At 38.2% G+C, this 21,541-nt stretch overlaps 1 long non-coding RNA gene across 1 annotated transcript in view; it reads right to left on the bottom strand.

Annotated features, from left to right (window-relative positions):
* Positions 1-8,017: 8,017 nt before the first annotated feature.
* Positions 8,018-21,541, bottom strand: part of LOC143421314 (uncharacterized) — a 125,033-nt gene continuing 111,509 nt past the window's right edge. The window contains exon 3 of the long non-coding RNA XR_013100934.1: positions 8,018-8,072. This is a non-coding gene — a long non-coding RNA (uncharacterized LOC143421314). The remainder of the gene's footprint in view (positions 8,073-21,541) is intronic.

The raw sequence follows: 21,541 nt of genomic DNA, 5'->3' as shown, positions 1-21,541 counted from the left end.
AATCTCCAATCATTTATACATCAGAGAAGCGCTGCTTTCTCTAAAAACTTAATTTTGCCAGTGTGGAACAGCCACTGAAATAACATTTACACAGCCTTAGAACAGAAAATGCAAAATAAATCATAGCTGTGATATGAACATGAGACATTTGTGCATTGTGGAATTTATACACAGCCAGAGCAGTGGTAAGAGTAGAAATCTCTGCTGGAGCTGAAATGTCCTCACATTACATCGCCTGCAGTTTATAGTCTGGTATTTATTTCCAGGTTTGATTTGGACAATTATATAGGATGTAATGCCATTTAGGAGTCGGCTTGAAAAAGCTGCATGCTGGAAAGAACTATAGACCTTTTTCATGGTAGACATTTTGTCTTGTCAAAGTAAAGAAAGCCGAGGTGTGTTAATGATGGCTGTATTTTACTTAGGGGAAGTCCTGCGTTTGTTTATGCTGGTTCACTATAATGGCTTACTACGATGCTTAATGGAACTAATCCATCATTATTTCCACCAATGCTTTCCTTACTGTGACAAGTCAAAATGTCTGTGGGGAAGAAGGTTTACTTGTATATACAGCTTCCACTGAATAATAGCTGTTTGATTTTCAGGATCCTACATCATCGTTGCATCAATAATAACAAAATACTGATTGGGCAAATTATCCTTCAGTCCTACTAAATATTTGCATAATTTGGAATCACAAGGTATGTTATAGTACTTTGTAATAAACGCATCTGTGATTGCAATAAACCCACAAGTGGTCACTTGTGACTAATTTAACTGACAAAAAATATAAAACATGTTACATAGAAACACATTAACCTGTTTTGTTGTTGTTGTTGTTTTAATTTTTTTTAAAAAAGAGTTTGCCCTGAACATCTTTGAATGATGTCATTGCTTGCCAAGTCCATGTCTATACACAGCACTGGTTCACACTGAAGCCAAACCACTTTATAATCGATCCTTTATTTTCAAGTCAGAGCAAGCAGTTTTGAAATATGGAATAATGGTAAAAGAGGAGAGACCCCTGAAACTTAATTGGGGCACGTACTGTAGCCAACACACACATTGACATATACTGTTAGCTAGCAGTGCAACCTGGAGATTCTAATTAGATAAAAGGAAATAACTGATAATAATAAAAGCAACATAAACAATATATACAAAATATAGGGACCCATCTACACAAATTTCAGAACCCATTACATCTCTTACAGCTTATTAAATAACAAGTGATTTTTATTATAAACTGAAAACTGATGAGTCATGCCAGTCACATGCTTCAAAACTTTCAGTAGTCATAGATTCTTGTTTTTGTAATTATTTAGCTCATAACATCACAATGACTTGTGAGGAATTTTTTTAAAAGTGATAGTGTTTTGGCAAAATCATTCACAGCTGTATCCAAACAAGGCTGATGTTTCCAATGTGACTTAAAGTTGGAAATGAATTCTCCAGTGTCTCTCTGTCTCCTTCCTCTCTCCTCTTATGAGCAGCACTGCACATAGACAGCCCCCATGCTCTCTCTGTGCCACTGCACAGTCAGCGATTATAGCAGGTGGTTAGTGCTACGTGAATCAGCTGAAAGACAAATCACCCGGCAGCTGCTGGGCCCAACAACTTTTTGGAAACCATATTGTTGGTAATGCTGTTAGGTCATCTGCTAATCGCAAGGTTGGTGGTTCAATTCCCGTCTGCTCCAGTCAGCAGACGGGAATTGACTTTACAGCACACCTCCAGAAACTCTACTGCATGCCATTTCCATGCTCTCTTTTTTCCCCACATTTCTTATCTTTCTCTACTTTTCACAAACTTAAAGCAAACATTACATTAAATAATCTAGACTTTGTCTAAAAAAACCTAGAAATGAACAGAAAATACAATAATGTTAGGATACTGTTAAAGTAATCAGGGTTTGTGGTAAATGTCTGTTCAAACTTGATGATCCATCCAATAGTTGAGCTTTTTCTCAGCCACACTCTTAAAATCTAATTTAGGAAAAAATGATGTGCTACAGTTCACCAGTTGATGTCGAGTCCAACATTTGTATTTGTATTTGTATCTTTATCATTGTGCTCTCCACTGTGATTACTCTGCTGTCCTTGAAAGTGACACCCTTAGCTGAAATGAAATGCACATAAATTAGGTATACTGCATAAATACCCTTTTCCTAAAATCTGTGTTTTTTCTGGAAAATGGATGAATGCTCTGACCTGAACTCTGCACGTTATCATTGCACTAAGTAAAGGCAGTAATAGACAGCAATTTCAAAGGGAGGGGCTCACATGCACCAACATGCCTGCGTGTGACCTGAGCCTGAGGACACTGAGCAAAGAAAAACATGGATTACAGCACACTCACTGCTGAATGCCCGTACTCCACCGCATCTTTACAATATATTTTTTTTTACCATGATAATAATGTTCCCAATCCCACTTTGCATCACTTCCTTTGTCCAGTTTTCATTCTATATCGATCTCTCTTTGCTTTTTCCCGTTTTCACATTGCTCACTTAATAAACCCTACACTGGAATTAATTGATTAGTTGCCCAAACAAACAAATAGAGCAATTAATCTGTACTGGGCAAGCACTGGTTCCCCCACAGCTCCATTAAATCCTCGGGAGCCTCTGGAGAGGAGCATCGAGACCTCGCAGAAAATATAACAACGCCTAAAGATAATACCAACCCGGCCCAGAGAGAGACACGCTGTTTGTTCCGCTCTTATTAGACCCTCAAAAGAAGTCAGGGGTGTTTTTTTGCGCCTGTGAAGAGAAGAAGAGGGTGATTATGATGGAGAGGTAGATGCTGTCTCGGTGTAAAGAGGCCACAGAAGAGAAATTTGAAGGTGTTAAAAAAGTGATGGAATAATCTTGCGCTTGGTCTTCCTCATCCTCATCTTCCCACTCACAGCTGCCGCCACTGCCGGAACAGAACGTGTTGTGCTGAGAAGTGACATTTCAAATTCATCTTTCATGTGACGCAACAGCAGCGAAGTACTGCTAACTTTATGAGCGCTAAGATGATTCTGGAGATGTCTCAGACCATATTATTACTGCCACAAACATCACTGGGTGTATTTTCTCCTTCTCTCCATTTTCATCACCATTTATCATCTCCTTCTCAACCCTTCCTTTGCATTTCCTTCTCCTTGTCACCATCAATCTAATTTGCCCCAGTCTCGTATTTTTCCCTCACCTTATCATTTCCTCTCCCTCCATTACAGTACTTCATCCTTCTCTTCTCTGTCATCACCGCCTCTCCTGCCTCCACAGATATCACTACTGTGCTCTCCTTCTCACTTAACCGTTCCTCTTACGTTTTCTCTTCATTCCACCATGAATGCTGTTGATCCTTGACTACATTTCTTGTCTTCATTCTCCTCGTCGTCGCCGTCATCATCTCCCTCGCAGCTCTCTCGGCGCAATATTTGTATGTGTTGGATGCACTGTACTCTGTAAAAGCCATATGCTAATGCAGCAGAAGGCTGCAGAGCATTACGTCGAGTGGACCAATTTCAGGAGTGCTTGGCCACGTTTTATTACAGCTCATAAGCCCAAGGTCAGCTGCGTAAGATGAGGAGGCAAGAGCGACCCGTGCACCACTCGAATCATTTATCACCCGACTCCGTTCGGCGCTCTTTTCGATTCCTCTTGCTCCTTTTTAAGCGCAGTCCACATGCAGTTCTGAACCTCTGCTGTGATTCATCCCTCTCAATTTTTATTCTGTCATACTCTCTTCCCATTTCAGCTTCACATTTCTCTTTATCTTCATATATTTCACTCATGCTTCGGTGTAGTTATCATTTTCGCACCACTTTAGTCATCATCTTTCCACTTTTTCAGTCATGCCTCTTCCTGTCTGTGCAGATAACACACACTCTTGCATATTCCCATCTTCATTACTTTTGACTTTATTGCCATCATTTTTTCTTTTCCCTTTAGAAAAAAAAACACCAAACAAAATTATCATTTTCAAATATTATCAGGTGCTTTGAAATGTTATATTACTGAGCTTTAAACAACTGTCCAGTACGGATTCTGGATGCTAAGCAGCTGTTTCCCTAAATTATATATAATATATTATATATAAACATAGCATGCAAGGATTTTAAGATTCAACTTCAGTTTTTAAGCTCAATAAACCTCTTTTTAATAAAAGATGTTGCTAAATTAAAGGCAGAATGTGTTTATATATTTAGCAAGCGTATTTATAACTTTAAAGCGCTGCTAAGTGAATATAGTAAATGCTTGGGAGCATTGCAAAAAGTTTTAAACAGAGCACAGATGTAGGCCTTTTAATTAAACAGCAAACCATTATATATGAATCCTAGAGGTCTCTGTTTCCAACAAAATACTTTGGAAACAGATTCTTCTGTAGTCGTGGTGTTTTCCAACTAAAAACAGCTGCTAACTGTGGCCTGCTGATGCAGCTGATACCCATTTTTTAATTTATTATTCAGCCTGGCTAACTTAGCTTGGCTTCCGGGCTTCCCTGCTCAAGCCTCCATGGTGACCTCCAGCTGCCTGCCCTTGCCTTGGGCAAGCTCAACCCTAGTTCCCCTTTGGCCATCCAATCTGCTAAACTCATTCCCTGCTTCGTCCTATTAGCCTTTTAATAAATTATATTGGTTTAAACTTGATATCAGTTACATTTGGATTTACAGAATCGCCTGAATATTGATCAGCAATAACTGCAGTGTGTGAAGTTAAGGTCACATAACTTATGAGGGCCCTTCTTGTAGTGTAATGTACTCAGCCTGAGCATAACATTTTAAGCTGTAATTACTCATCACTTTAATCCACTGTTATTAAAGCAGCAGTGGAATTCTGAACATCACATTTATGATTGAGGCATCAGGTCAGGTGTGGGACACCGATCAACCCGATTTGCAGTAGTAGTTTCCCTTTTTCCACGTCATTAAAGACGGCCCTTTTTCACATCGCTGTGGCCAAAAACATGACAGACCCCAAAATGTAAAAAGCAGTTTATCTACCTGTTAGTTGGCATTATTACACTAAAATAAAAACGCTGCTGACACATTGCTACTGTGCTGCTAATGTTTCCACCAGATTCCAAAAAGCAACAACTGGATAAAATTCACAGATGTGCACATTATAAAAGAACTGACATCTATATGTAACTTGTGCAAAAATAATATGCAACTAACTAATATGCAATAACCTCTTCTTGTAATAGACGAGTGTTTAAACAAGCTTTATATTGAGTTTTTACGGTTTTTAGTCATTTCTAAATCTTGCTGTGTTTTGAACTCTAGCCTAACTTGCTAGCTGACAATGATTACTGCATAAACAACTTTCTGGGGATCAGTAGGAGGCAGAGAGAGATGTATTGGCATCTTCCATGAACTGGGCCTTTGCTTTCCTTCTCTTAGGCCAATGAATATAATGAACTGACTTTGAATAATTGTCGCCAAAACAACTAACCATATCTAACTTTCTTGCTGAGCTTGTGTCATCACAGTGGCTGTGATTGCATGCTGTGACTATTACTTATAACACAGCAGAGTTGATCATATCCCAAACACCTACATATCCTGCCAATGGGAGAATAAGGAAAGATGACAGGGAAAATTTAAAAAGTCTTCTGTATCATTGTGTTTGTGTTTTAATGATTTATTTGAAATGTTCTTTTTTCCAAAGTGGAATGATTATACCCACGAAAAGTAATTACATATTAGTTGTAGCTTTTTGTCAAAGTAGTGTAACATTTTACTTAATTACTCAGTAATTACTCAATAAAGAAAGTAATTTGTTACACTACTCATTATTATTACTCATTAAAATGACCTGAAGTGTTGCATGATATAGTTGGCACATAACCGCCTGTTAATGATATAAAACTTAAGCTACAGCCCCACACACCACCACAAGAATAGGGACTTTTGTTTTGAACACATTCAAACAGATATTGTTCTTTTAGTATTTAGGTATGAACACAAAGTCGGCAACACGAAGCAAAGATGAAAAAATGATCGCCACAGTGATTCTACTTTAGAAACATTAACAGGTAGAAAACTGCTCACCACTGCTTTTGTTGAAGTTCAGACTCTGGCAGCTGGGCTGGGGTCAGCTTTAACCCTCTGGAGTCTTTTTTTAATTCTCCTGATTTTAACTTTATAAACTGTTACCTTACCTTGTTTCGCATCATTCTTTTTACCACAACATCACATATCTGACTTCATACTTACATCTTCTTTATTTTGGCATACTGTATTGACACAATTGACCTAAAATAACACACAAAAAAAATAACATTCAGTAGAAAAAGTTTTTTACTGTGAAAACTATAAACATGTTTAACAAGTCATTTTCATAACTTAAAATGTAAATAAAAATTTCAAAAACAAATTTTGAAAACAGCAAAGTTATACATAACCGTTTACATCAAAATGCAGGCAATCAGGTTACATAACTACACTACAAACATGCTAAATGTCACAAATTCCTCACATCTCAAAACCTGCTATATCACTCTTTCTATCTTCCTAAGCAACTAAATGCCATGTGTTGCTATATAATGTTTTTGGTTTATGTGGTGCATTTTCCAACAATAGTAAAGGGGGTGTGTTTGTTTTTTCTTTTTTTGCTGTCCTTTCAAAATGCAAAATTTTACCATTTCTTCCTGGGTTCCTGTGGGTACCATATCACCCTATTAGAGCACTTCGCTCTCACACTGCAGGCTTACTTGTTGTTCCTAGAGTATTTAAAAGTAGAATGGGAGGGAGAGCCTTCAGTTTTCAGGCTCCTCTTCTATGGAACCAGCTTCCAGTTTGGATTCAGGAGACAGACACTATATCTACTTTTAAGGTTAGTCTTAAAACTTTCCTTTTTGCTAAAGCACACAGTTAGGGCTGGACCAGATGACCCTGATTCCTCCCTGAGTTATGCTGCAATAGACGTAGGCTGCCGGGGAATTCCCATGATGCATTGAGTGTTTTTCTTCAGTCACCTTTCTCACTCAACATGTGTTAATAGGCCTCTCTGCACTGAATCATACTTGTTATTAATCTCTGTCTCTCTTCCTTCTCTCACCCCAAACGGTCGCAGCAGATGGCCCCGCCCCTCCCTGAGCCTGGTTCTGTTGGATTTTTTTCTTCCCACTGTCGCCAAAGTGCTTGCTCATAGTGGGTCATATGATTGATGGGTTTTTTTTCTCTCTATAAAGCGCCCTGAGGTGACTGTTGTTGTGATTTGGCGCTTTATAAATAAATTGAATTGAACTGAATTGCATTAAACATGACAACAGTATTCAGGAAAAAGCATCACGTCAATTATTTATCATAAGTCTGGTCTTACTTGGCTTATCAACACAATTACAAACTGGTACATAGTTTGACGTACGCACTTTAGACACAAGTTGAAGTGGAGACTGCATCTTACTGCTACATCATCATCATCTTACATCAGTCATATAATTTTAATGCAATGGCGTGACTCCATCGACTCCAGATGGTTAAAATCACTCTGGGTTCTTGGAAAATGTCAAAAAGTTGATACCGTTCATCTGGACATATACTGTTAATAAGGTTAAATAATCGTCATAGACTATTTACCTCTTTATGGCAATTTGATATCTGACTTGTGCTTGTGAGATGGCCAAAAAGACGAGTTGAAATGAACGTAAACGTTTTCATAAATGCTTGCCAAAAGATTTGTCACGTGAGTTAGAAAAGCTATAAAAAATGTTTTTATGTAATTTAACTGAATTAATCCAAAAACACCCTTGAATACCATTGGAGCTACTGACTCTGCATCAGATGTTAAATACATGCTTTAGTAGACTGGAATACTGAAATATACATAATTTCATTTTCAAATGAAATGTTCTTTAAAAAATGCAAATGTGTTTTCCCCCATTAGTACCCGTCCACACATCTTCAGCTCCTTTCTGTTTGTGACAGAAGAAATATGGAGCACACAAACATCTGTAGTGGTTTGTGATGTGTTGGTTTATCACACCTCTCTAATTGACTTTTTTTCTTCTTCTTTCTCTTTGCCTCCCTGTCTCTGTAGTTGGTAGTTAGCGTGATGCAGCTCCTCTGCAGCCACATCCCTGCATGAAGCAATACACAGTGTGGAATTACACCAGGGAAAGTGATGAGTTTGTGTTCTTTTTGTTTTTATTTTTTCTGTGTGTAGGTGAGACTTATTTATTCTTTGAAAAAAGAAGGTGTCTCCTTTCACAAGAATACTTCGAATGTCCAAATATACATACATACATACTACATACATGGAAAGATGCTTATATGTGTGCACAGCAACGATAAGTAACACATTATAAAGAAAATGTGGTGTGTGTGAGCATCTATGTCATTTAAATGGCCTTCTGAATGTGGGATAGAGACAGAGGGTAAAAGAGCGCCAGCGAGAAGGTGAGAGAAAGAAGGAGAGAGCGCTGACATGTTTGCTGGCCAGGTGCCATTTCTTTTTTCAGTGGGTCATTTGGAAGCTCATCTGCCAAATGGATGCTTTGATTCTTCAGCTCCGGCCGTCTCGTAATTATTATTATTGTCACGGCTAAAGCTCGGGCATAACAGCTTGTAGTCGCTAATGCTAAATGACTTAACACAGGTGAGAACATTTTGTAGAGTGACCCTCTTCAACTTCATTGTGGTCATCTTCCCATCCTATACTAAGCCAAATTCAAATGTGCTGTTTAATGACTAAAACTATAATTTTTGGAGCTTCATTAACCTTTTTGTCCAAACTCTTACAAATAAAGAAACGTAATTGTTATATTCCACATTAAAATTGAGTTTCTAATGTGCATCTATTATTCCCTCAACTCAGCTCCCTCAATGATTTTTTTTTCTCATGTTCTCACTTTAAAGAAACATCAACTGCACTGTTGGGCAGCTTGGACTTATCATCAGTGAAAAACCCTGGTGAAGAAACCATGGTTCTTGTCTTGATTCACAGACACCAGGAAGTTCTTTTATCACTTTTAGTGATATTTTTGGTGGCTTTCTTCCCCTGCTATCCTGTAGTGCCAAGAAGCCTAAGTGTGTAGTGCAGAGACTGTTCCCGGGAACCCGTTGCAGCCCAGCTCAGTGGGTTTACACCAGGCCTTCCACCCATTACTCCTGCAGACATTAATATGCTCCAGGTATTTGATCCTTCTTTGTCCGTGGACCGTCCTCGAACCGATTTTCCCAGAGGAATGTGAGTTCCAAGAGCAAAACTTGCTTGGAAGAGACAAATGTTAAAACCAGAATCAGGAATCTCATGTGATCTCCTAAATTTACACTACAGGGAGTGCAGAATTATTAGGCAAGTTGTATTTTTGAGGAATAATTTTATTATTGAACAACAACCATGTTCTCAATGAACCCAAAAAACTCATTAATATCAAAGCTGAATGTTTTTGGAAGTAGTTTTTAGTTTGTTTTTACTTTTAGCTATTTTAGGGGGATATCTGTGTGTGCAGGTGACTATTACTGTGCATAATTATTAGGCAACTTAACAAAAAACAAATATATACCCATTTCAATTATTTATTTTTACCAGTGAAACCAATATAACATCTCCACATTCACAGATATACATTTCTGACATTCAAAAACAAAACAAAAACAAATCAGCGACCAATATAGCCACCTTTCTTTGCAAGGACACTCAAAAGCCTGCCATCCATGGATTCTGTCAGTGTTTTGATCTGTTCACCATCAACATTGCGTGCAGCAGCAACCACAGCCTCCCAGACACTGTTCAGAGAGGTGTACTGTTTTCCCTCCTTGTAAATCTCACATTTGATGATGGACCACAGGTTCTCAATGGGGTTCAGATCAGGTGAACAAGGTGGCCATGTCATTAGTTTTTCTCCTTTTATACCCTTTCTTGCAGCCACGTTGTGGAGTACTTGGACACGTGTGATGGAGCATTGTCCTGCATGGAAATCATGTTTTTCTTGAAGGATGCAGACTTCTTCCTGTACCACTGCTTGAAGAAGGTGTCTTCCAGAAACTGGCAGTAGGACTGGGAGTTGAGCTTGACTCCATCCTCAACCCGAAAAGGCCCCACAAGCTCATCTTTGATGATACCAGCCCAAACCAGTACTCCACCTCCACCTTGCTGGCGTCTGAGTCGGACTGGTGCTCTCTGCCCTTTACCAATCCAACCACGGGCCCATCCATCTGGCCCATCAAGACTCACTCTCATTTCATCAGTCCATAAAACCTTAGAAAAACCAGTCTTGAGATATTTCTTGGCCCAGTCTTGACGTTTCAGCTTGTGTGTCTTGTTCAGTGGTGGTCGTCTTTCAGCCTTTCTTACCTTGGCCATGTCTCTGAGTATTGCACACCTTGTGCTTTTGGGCACTCCAGTGATGTTGCAGCTCTGAAATATGGCCAAACTGGTGGCAAGTGGCATCTTGGCAGCTGCACGCTTGACTTTTCTCAGTTCATGGGCAGTTATTTTGCGCCTTGGTTTTTCCACACGCTTCTTGCGACCCTGTTGACTATTTTGAATGAAACGCTTGATTGTTCGATGATCACGCTTCAGAAGCTTTGCAATTTTGAGACTGCTGCATCCCTCTGCAAGATATCTCACTATTTTTGACTTTTCTGAGCCTGTCAAGTCCTTCTTTTGACCCATTTTGCCAAAGGAAAGGAAGTTGCCTAATAATTCTGCACACCTGATATAGGGTGTTGATGTCATTAGACCACACCCCTTCTCATTACAGAGATGCACATCACCTAATATGCTTAATTGGTAGTAGGCTTTCGAGCCTATACAGCTTGGAGAAAGACAACATGCATGAAGAGGATGATGTGGACAAAATACTCATTTGCCTAATAATTCTGCACCCCCTGTATTTCAAACCTTTCCTTTTTCCTGTTTTTATTTTGGGTGATGAAATAACAGGCTAGCCAGCTCTAAAGGACTGCTCATAGACTTCCCTCTCCCCTGCCACCTGATCTACCTCTTCTTGGTGGACACCTAGATATTCCCAACCAAGCTGAGCAATTTAATCTCTCCAGCATGTCCTGAGTCTGCCCACCATGTACTTCCGGTTAGGATATGCCTGGAATACCTTGACCAGAAGGCACACAGGAGGCATCGTAGTCAGATGCCTGAACCACCTTAAAAGGCTTCTTTCAATATAGAAGACTAGGAGCTCTACTCTGAGAGCCCCTCCCGAATAACTGAATCCCCCACCCTATCACTGAGGTAGAACCAAGCCACTGTTTGGGAGAAGCTCATTTCTGCCACATGCACCTGTATCGTGACCATAGGTGAGGGTAGGAATGCAGAGGGATCTAAAAAGTGACAGCTTCACTTTTATACTCCACTCTCTTTAACCCTAGATTTTCTCAAAAAAACAAATTGTGACTCGAATCTTTTACGAAGGGTAGTCGTAGCACCCAGCAGACATGAGTCTAACCCACTGTCAGTGCAAACATTGCTACCCAAACCTTCACTATGGTTGTACAAGAACAGAGTGACCAGAAACAACAGCCTCATACCCCATACATGCAAGTTCCCACCATAAGACACCCCAAGGAACATGCTCAGATGTCTCCTCCAAGTCCACAAAACACATGTCGACTGGTTGAGCAAACTCCGATGCACCCTCAAATATCCTCGAGAGGATAAACAGCTGGTCCAGTGTTTTATGATGCAGAAGAAAACTACTTTTTTCCTCCTGAATCAGGGATAGACTTTCTTCTCAAATGCAAATCTGCATCATTTTAAATGTAAAAACATCAAAATCCCCAAATTAAACATTAACGACATAATTTGTTAGGGTGCTGTAATTAAGTCCACTCTAAACAACAGGGTACAATAGGCTCAGTGTAGTAGTTGCTAGTGATTATATAGGAGTCAGGAACACCTATAATTGCTGTTATATCACAGCAGTGTTCAGCGTTAGCACCACAACACTGAGCATTCAAAGAGCCCTGTGTTAAAAGATGTTTCTGATAATCACACACATACACAAACTTCAAATACGCAGCCTTACTAATGTACCCCTCAGATCTACCTCCTCCCCCCTGCCACCACCTCTGGTGATGCCCAGTCTTGTTATCTCTCCGTGTACTTCACACTACCCCCCCAACGCTCCTTTTTCCAGCATCCCTCAGAGACTAGAGCTCTCGTTTGATGGCACAGTTGGGGACCGACTGCACCAGGGCACCGAGGCTCATACCGATGAAGTCAGACTATCTAGGCCACCGTGAGCACACACTCTCATCAAGTGCTCTCTAATTAGAATTCAGTGATACTGTAAGTTTGCAGGCAAGGGGGGTTGAGGAGCTCAAAGGAAAGCCTTCTATAGATAGAAAGAAAAAAATGTCAAATTAAGGTCTCATTCTTATCCGAGTCTGATTGCATTGCTTCTCCCTCTCCCCCTCACTCTCCAATTATCAAACCCATGCTGGCCTTTCTTCGGTCCACGTGGGCTGGTGATTTTATCTTGCTACAGTATCACCAGGGTGTGAGGAGACTGACAACAACACCAGCGGAAGATCTGCAGGGCCAAATGCGTGGGCAGGCGAGAGGAGCGGCTGTGTTTGTGTATGTGTGAGAAAGTCAGTGAAAGGAAATAAACGAGAGGGGATACGTGTGCTATAATGTTCTTTAAGAACGTGTGAGGTTACATGAAACTGATAATGATGAATGTGAGTATATACACAGGACTCTCACTAAACAAGCCAACCACAAATCCGTGTCCATGTATGGTTCTTGCACTATCTTAAATAACTATAAACAAGCTGACCACAAATATTTATAAACTATGACTGTTACGAAGTTATTCCGTGAAATAACCCTACTGGAAAACCTATTACAGAAATTAACTGCCAACTAGAAACAGCTCCACCACAATTAATCCAACCCTCAAAAAGTGAGCAAAAAGCCTCCAGCAACAATGGCATCAGTCAGGTGCTGTTAATACACCCGTATGTGCTGTGTTTAGTGTTTCTGGGCTTAACTAACAAAATGCAGCCCTGTCAGAGCTCAGTACAGGCCAGGCGCTGCTAATTCAATAACTGTAAACTTCCAGACCTCCTCTGGCATTAATAACAAAAAGACTTCACGGTATACTGAGTGTAGTAAATGATGTCAGATTACATATTCATGCATCAGCCTGTTTAAATTCTGGTGTGCCTTTCTTTTCATTTCTTGCAATTAAAAAAAACAAACAAACAAGGAAAACAAAAAACAACCTTCTGTATAGATTTATTCTTAAGTTATTCAAGTTGGTGAGTGTGAACAATATATGTGCCATTAAACAGCCCCGTTTCCAGCTCTCCTCATGACACCACAAGCCTTCTTGCAAGAGCATGTATAGATTTGTATTTCTAAAGCAGGTGGAATGCTTGTGCGACCTGATTGGGCTGCAGGTGCAGTCTCATGCTATCAGTTGTGAGAGACACTAGCATAAATCAGGATGGATAAGGAGAGAGCGACAGCCTTTAGCTACATTTCTTTGAAATAGGCAGTCGTTCCATTCTGTTTCAGTGTGACTTTGACCTGTTGTCAACTGTTCCTGGATTGAAACAAAAAAAAATTTGTTCTATATTTGTTTCTATCTTGCACAGTCAGGCCCCATCTTATCCTAAAGACGTCATAGTATCATGAAAAACTTTCCATATCATGAAAAAAGAACACTTCAGTGTCAGACTGGAGGCGTATTTATGGTTCGTGGGATATTTAAAAGTAGCATGGGAGGCAGAGCCTTTAGCTTTCAGGCCCCAGGTTGGATTTTGGGAAAACAGATATAATCTGACAGGTGACCCTGAATCCTCTAATTATGTCTCTTTGGCCTGGACTGTCTCTCATAATGCGCTGTTTCTTCTTCATGTACTCTTCTCACTGTGCATTTATGCACAACTCTGCATTTAATCATTAGTTATTATTCATCTCTGGCTCTCTTCCAAGCTGTATCTTTTCTCCTGTCTCAATCCGCTCACCCCCAGTCTGTCACGGCAGGTGGTTCTGTCATTACTTCCTGCGTAAAGGGAGTTTTACCTTCTCGCTGTCGCCAAGTGTTTGCCCATAAGGAGTTGTCGTTTTGTTGACAATTTCTCTATATTATTGTGGGGACTTTACCAGATAATATAAAGAACCTTCTTCAGGTGACTGTTGTTGTGATTTGGCATTATATAAATAAAACTGAACTGAATTAAGTGGGAGATATCTGCTTACATCAGCAATGTTTAATGTCCTTTTAAGTTTAGGATTGTTTGCTTCTTTGCTAAATGTTGATAATGTTATAATAACAAGTTTTTCATTGTAAAACTAAATTCCATCATTCTATTGAAAATTGAAACGTACTAATGCTGTAATACAACAGTGCTTGTACATTTTTCTGTAAAGCTTATATTTTATTAAGTGCAACTCTTTCAATGTTCATAACCATTAAACACATGCAAATCCTATCTTAATAATCAACTACAATAATACTGCATATGATCAGCAATCAACAACATATTGTAACTGTAATAACATTTCATGTGCATTTTTCATTTGTATGTGAAAATGTAAAATTTAAAAACTTTTTTAACCATACATCAAAGTATTGTATAAAAAGTAACTATTTTCTTATAAATTACTTATTATATAAAAAATCTATATTATAGTAGATATAATAAATACATTTTCTTATTTTACAGCATTAATTTCTGCTGCAGTAGCTGCTGGAATTTTGTCAATTTCTGGTTGTTGTTGTTGTTGTTGTTGTTGTTTTTTTCCTTTTTTACAGAATTTATTTTACAGTGTTAACAATATCAACTTTGTAGAGAAATTTGCACTGTACAACCCCCTGAATGTTGAGAAAAAATGACAAGCATGGCCCGTGGCAGTACTCCTAACCTTCAGCACTGCTAGTCATTTTTGTGGTGGTGTGCTGCTGTGCTGATGCCAAAAAGCTGTCATCAGCACAACAACACAAAATTGCGGATTCAAAACAGAAAATAACCGGTGTCTTTTTTCTTCCATGATTTTCTTCTCATGAGAATTATCCCGGGCTTGTAGGCTGCTCCTTAAATTGCACCAAAAACAACGTTCTCAACGTTGCACCATTACCTCGTCTTTGGAAAAGAGTCATCATGTTGGACACCTTTTTTTTACCCTTTGTGTTGTGATTTTTTCTTTTTCCTCTTTGTTTGTTTTTTCTTTTTATCAGTTTGCTTTTTTACACTTTGTATTTTTATGAATTAGGGTTTCAGCAGCACCTGAACTGTTTTTTCTTTTCAACACTATACAAAAATTAATTAAATTCTGCACCTGCAGGGTAGAAAAATAACCACAGCACTACTTATTTAAATAATTTTGACATTTATTCATTTGCTGTCATACTACACCAATTCAGATAGAAGTACTAACACTTTTATCCTTTCAAGAGCACTCTGACTGTTAGTGGTGTCATATCATTGCTTTTGAACTGCTCCAGTGATGAGTGAGTAACGCCAGAGAGGTAGTCAATAAGGAAGAGGATTGGATTAGATGTCACAAAAATATTTTTTTAATAGAAAATAAGATCCTGGCTGGGCAATATGTCCAGTTTGTACCTCACCTTTCTCCCTATAACAGTTGGGATAGGCTGACTGGATAAGCAGAAGAAGATGAATGGTTTAGATGTTTAACTCCTGTTAAAAAGATTAGATATAGTTAGATATATCTAACAAAGTCCCCTAATGTTAAAAGTAGTCCACTGCCATGCTTCTTTGTATGTTTCAGTTCAATAGCAATGACTAATTCACTGCATTACACACTTTATTTGAACTTTTCCACAGGGCCCATCACTCACTTTAGCATGAATGCATCTGTTGCATTCATATTGACCCACTCACATTATTGCAATCAAAAATCTACTAAGAGGTAATATAATACTTGCATGCATCTGCAATGACCATGGCGAGACATGTTGTTGACTCGTCTTTCTTGATATTTTTCAAAAGCCTCAAGCAAATGTCTTCAAATTAGGCACAGTCCTTTATTTTGACTCAAGAATGAACTCATTCGATTGATGGTCACATGTCAATGATTGCAACGCCAATATTTTAAAACTCTGAACTATTTATGACAGTTTCACAAAATTGCAATACTTTTTTAAAATCTAAAACGTCAAAGGTCAACTCTGAGCCTGTAGTGCAATGATATAAACTGTAAATGTGTAATTTTAGTTCTGTAGAAGTGGAAAGAAAAGAGCAAAATGAAAAAAATCTCTGGAAGCTACCAGCAAAAGTCCTTTTTATCATTTTATTACACTTACTTATTATATGTCAGAACCAAGTAAAAACCCGGAATAATTTGACAGTTCATTACATTTAGATTAAGGTAAAAGTGCCTGAGTTCAACTTAGTTCCATGAAGCCACAATTGAATCCTTTTCTCACTAACGTAAATTTAGCACGACACTCACTTCATCATTTTCTTTTTCAGTCTATGTTTCTGTCCAAATGGTAGTGTGCTGTATATATGTGCTGAGAGAAAGTCTTCTTCTCCAAACAGCAATAAACGTGCATAACAAAATACCCTGATGATCTCTCTACATTCTCTGTCTGTGTTCTCTCTATATTTCCTGCTTCTAGGCTTAGGTTTTAAAGCCTACTTGCGATGCACAGTATTAAGTTTTTAATGTCCTGGCTGGAATATTGTAGATGTTAAAGTATTGATTATTCATTTATTAAAATCATTTATTTTAAGTCAGTAACTGCAGCCTTTCTCAGATACTTGAGACTTACTACAAACTTAGTAAGATGCCATTCACCATATGTGCAGCCACAGAAATAAAGCAACTATTACAGTTCCTTAATATCTGTATTCAATATCTATTCCATACTGACTGTTGTTTTTACTGCCATTTCTTCTCTTCTTACTAATGTTACATGTTTTTTATGTTTTGTTACACATACATACATACCAAAGCTTTGTTAATAAAAAATAAGTAAAACACCTTGAGGCATTTTGAGTGTACTTGCCCAGATCCTAACTTTGGATTGGAATAGAACTTGTGAGTAAAATCAGTTGCAGTCATAGTGAAATATTGTTGTTTTGTTATATAACTTTGCATGTTTTTCCTCACTTTGATCTGCGATAGAAGGACAGCAGCAAGAGTGAGAGGAAATGTTTACAAAATGGTAATGAGACTTGCTATATAATGAGTGGTTTGGAGATGGTTTCACTAACAAAATGACAGGAGGCCTGGAGCTGGTGGAGTTTCAGATTTCCATTGGGAGCGACCATGGGGGACAGAATAAGAAATGAGTACACCAGAGGGACAGCACAGGTTGAGCAGTTTGGAAACAAAGTTAGAGAGGCAAAGTGGAGAAGGTTTGAACATGTGCAGAGGAGGGATAGTGGATATCTCAGGTAAAGAATGTTGAATATGGAACGGCCAGGCAGAGGGAAAAGAGGAAGACCACAAAGAAGATTCATGGAGTAGTGAAGGAAAACCTGCAGAGGGTACAAAGTCCAGTTGGCAGTACTACTTTCCTTAGCTATACCTTTTGCCAGACAGAAAACAGTGTAAAACCAAAAACAGATATCACTTACAATCAGATTGTAATTTATTTAAAAAAAAAGAAACTATGTACTTCTAGCAAATGATTCCAAATTGTAAGCTCTAAAAATAAAAATAAAAAAAAGAAAAGAAAACTAGGTCTATATATGTTTGGACACTTTTCCCCCGTTTGCTGAAACATATCCTAATTACACTTATATGATGGACATGGACATAATGTAGACTCCCAGCTTTCACACGGGGTTCAGTGTCAGGACATGCTGTGTGCAGCAGTGAGATTTGCAGACAACAGGTTTACTGCTGGTTTTGCAGAACAAAACAAAACTGGGAGACTAACTGGTAAATACTAACAGGCAGGTTAGAACAGAGAATTAATGGAGACTGGACACCAAGGGCGTAGATTCGGTGTTGGCATTGGTGGGGACGGATGATTGAACCACCGAACCCTGCCCTGTTTCTTTTTTTTTTCCTTTTTGTCTTTGCTTCTTGATAAAAAAAAAAGGAGAAACATACTTGCCTACATATGCTATTCTACATGCTTTTAAACCATTTAAAATTACAATTCATAGTTTTATATGTGAATTATATAATGTTAAATTACTATTAAACAAATGACTGACTATTTTAGACTTTAGTTTACTTCAGCCATAATCCATATAAATCAGGTATCATACAAAAAAAATTGCTTCAAATACAGTCGTGACAATAAAAGAATATGACTTTAAGGACTTAACAACATTAGTTCAGTTATAGTACACCAACATCTCTTACACATTAGCACTAAGGGAACACTGAATGACTTGGTGGGTTTTGTATCTCTCAGCAAAATTATACAACATTTTTGGCACTGTTGCCCCGATCAGATCAGTGAGCTCGGATGTTTTATTCTAAACATGAACTACTGTTACAGCAACAGACATGGACTACTGGTGCCCTACACAACAACTCAATGTCCACTAATTGGACAATTGACTCAAATGCTATTTCATGGACAAGTGTGGCCAAGTCCTTCCTTATGTCTTTATCAAGTAAGCAGATTAAAGGGCTAAAGTTGATTTGAGGTCCAATCAATTTGGATGATCGCAGAATCATTTCCATGGCAAAGAGAAATCAAGAGAAATCCCTTCACAACAACCAACCAAGTGAACAACACTCTCCAGGAGGTAGGTATTGATATCCAAGTCAACGAGAAAGAGAAGACAGCATGAAAGTAAATACAGAGGGTTCACTGCAAGGTGCAAGCCACTCATAAGCCTCAAGAATAGAAAGGCTAGATTATTTTCTTAGTTATAATTAGAGAACGACCAGGAAACTCCAGAATTTGGTTCTATCTGGATAGTAATCAGTCTACTGATATGTTTATTTTTTGTGGTACAACTTTTCATAAATTTGCTACTTGCTAAATCCTACATGAAATTTGAAGACATTTTTTTTTTCATGTTTGTGACTTTTGTGAATTTCACATTGAAACATATTCACCATGTTTTATTTTACAGTATTGTGAAATTCGACTATGTATAATTCAGAATTTGCCTCTTCTGCAATGCTTGTTTCAAAAGTTTTTATTTGTGTTTTCTCACATATGGGGCAGATTTCAGGCTTTTATCTTTGTAAGTTTTTGAGATATTCAAGTTCAAACATTCCCTCAGATTTCAGTGTGTGAAACAAAAGCATGAAAGTGGGTCGACAGACTTGTTTTCAATATATATATTGTGAAAAGTTTTACAGCAGTCATTATATATGTTCAAACTTTGGATCAGAAAATTTTTATGTTGAGCAGAAGGGCATGTTGATTTGAGATGCAATACTACCCCCATCAAACATTTCCATGTTGAATAACCATCACTGTCAAGCACTCTTTCCTCAACATGTAGTCATGGTTGAAAAATAGTTTGAAAATGAAAGCTGAACCAACATCGTGGATGTTACCTTAACCATCAGTTCAAAGTGAGAACAAAATGAAATAAAGACAATAAAAAAAAGGTTTTTGGGTAGAATGTGAAGAAAAAAAGAAACTTCACTTGAACAAGAGCCCTGCTTTTCTATACGAACTAATTGGCTTGAAACAAAAAGTAGATGTAAAACCTTCAATAGCTTCAAACTGCATTACTTTCTCTTATTTGTTTATGTTTTTAAACAGTCCTTCAAGACAATGAAAATGAAAACATGACCTTAATAGCACTATTAGTGCAAACAACAGCAAATACAAACTTTAAAAGTTGAAGGTAATTAAAAAGTATGCATCACTTGTGAGAAGGCCAGCAGCAATGTCACAATCTGTAGCATACAACAGTCTGCTCAGTGCTAAGACCTACCTTTAAACCAAGCCAATGTTTAGTCAAAGCTGGAGTCTTTATATGAATGGTAGTTCCTGGTGCCTGTACAAATGAGCTGAGCTGTGACCTGAGGTATGCTCTCTGATGAGTGCTTTATTGTCAGCTTTAACTGAATGCGAGCGGCACTCAATTTTGAGAACCTGGGTTCGAAGAGCAGGAGAATAAAAAGTTACAGGAGCAGCACAAGGTGCTTAAATGCGGGTGAAGCTACACCATCCTTTTGTTTCTACTCACAGTCAAATTTGGAGTCAGTTGACTACACATCTGCTCTTTCATTCTCAACTGAATCAAAAGTCTGTAGGGTGTCAGGAGAATTATCATAAAGTGACCTACAGTATTGTGCAAAAGTCTTGAGCCGCTCATGTCTTTATGTTTTGCTTCAAAGAAGCCAGACACAGTTTTTCATTGGACTTGCTTGTACCACTCAATTTCCATCCACTTCTTTTACTGGAACATTGTCAGAGGAACGTTTTTATATCTGTTAACCCACTCAGCACTGACTTTTGACTCATTCAAGAAAATGCTGCAAATGTTCCAAAGAATTGATTTTACAGTTTTATCTGGAGGTACTTTGTTACTAGCAGGCTGTCAAAAAATAATATTTTGGATTACTCTGGATGAATCTATGAAAACAGTTTGCACCAAGAATGGGCTATTAGCTAAAAACTGGCATCTCAGCTATTTTGTGCTTCCTTAGCATGCTGTGCAGTCTTCTTAATAACTTGTTGAAATTGGACAAGTTGAGGAAAGTGAGAAGTAGCAGACCAAAAAAACAGACATACACGTATAAGATCTGAGAGATGAGATTCATGTGATCCATCAACTGCTCACTGAAGCCTCATCAGAAATGATCTCAGTGGAAGGTGGCTGTCAAGACGCCATTCTTAATCAAGGGAAACAGAGAGAAAAGACTGAGGGTACCGAATTACAAAAGAGCTGAAAACCATAGCAACAGGTTCAAATTTGAAATTTTTGGTTCAAATTTTCAGTATCCACAGAGAATGTAAGGAGAAAAACACACCTGTGGGTTTTCTGTCAAAACTGATGGAATTATGAACACAGAAAAGTAACAACAGATTTTGATTCATCATGCAATACCATCTTGAAAGTGTCTGATTTGGCAGATGTTTCATTTTTCAATAGAAGTTTCATTTTTCAGCATCACGATGACCCCAAGACACGCTACCAAAGCAGTAAAGTATTAGTAGTAAAGCACACCTGGATAGAAAAACACACAATGGGCCACTATCAGTCATGGACTGACCTCCCCAGAGCCCAAACCTCAACATTATTGAAGCATCTTAACAGAGAACAGAACAAAAGGTACAAACATCCAAAGAAGAGCTTTGCAATGTCCTTAAAGAAGCCTGCAAAACAATTCTTGAAGACTACTTACAGAAATTACGTGAAAGGTTGTTTAAGCGAGTTCATGCTGTATTGAAAGATAAAGGTGATCAGGCTAATTACTGACTTTCACGCTTGTTAGAATTGTATGAGTTCTATTTCTGCCTATTTTATACTGCATTTGCATTTTTTGATTAGAGTTTTCAGTAAATTACTATATTTAATTCCCATTTTCCTAGCAAAATACAAAGAAATGACACATTGCTTATCTATTACTTTGCATTAAAGAAGCCTCCAGGGTTATGTACCCATGTCTAACAAGAATGCATGTAGCCTAATCAGGATGATTTAAACACCAACATGCAAAGTGTTTTAA

The sequence above is a fragment of the Maylandia zebra genome, linkage group LG12, assembly GCF_041146795.1.
Source record: "Maylandia zebra isolate NMK-2024a linkage group LG12, Mzebra_GT3a, whole genome shotgun sequence".
Classification (NCBI taxonomy): domain Eukaryota; kingdom Metazoa; phylum Chordata; class Actinopteri; order Cichliformes; family Cichlidae; genus Maylandia; species Maylandia zebra.
Note: the sequence above shows the minus strand (reverse complement) of the source record. Positions and strands in the feature narration are given on the sequence as shown.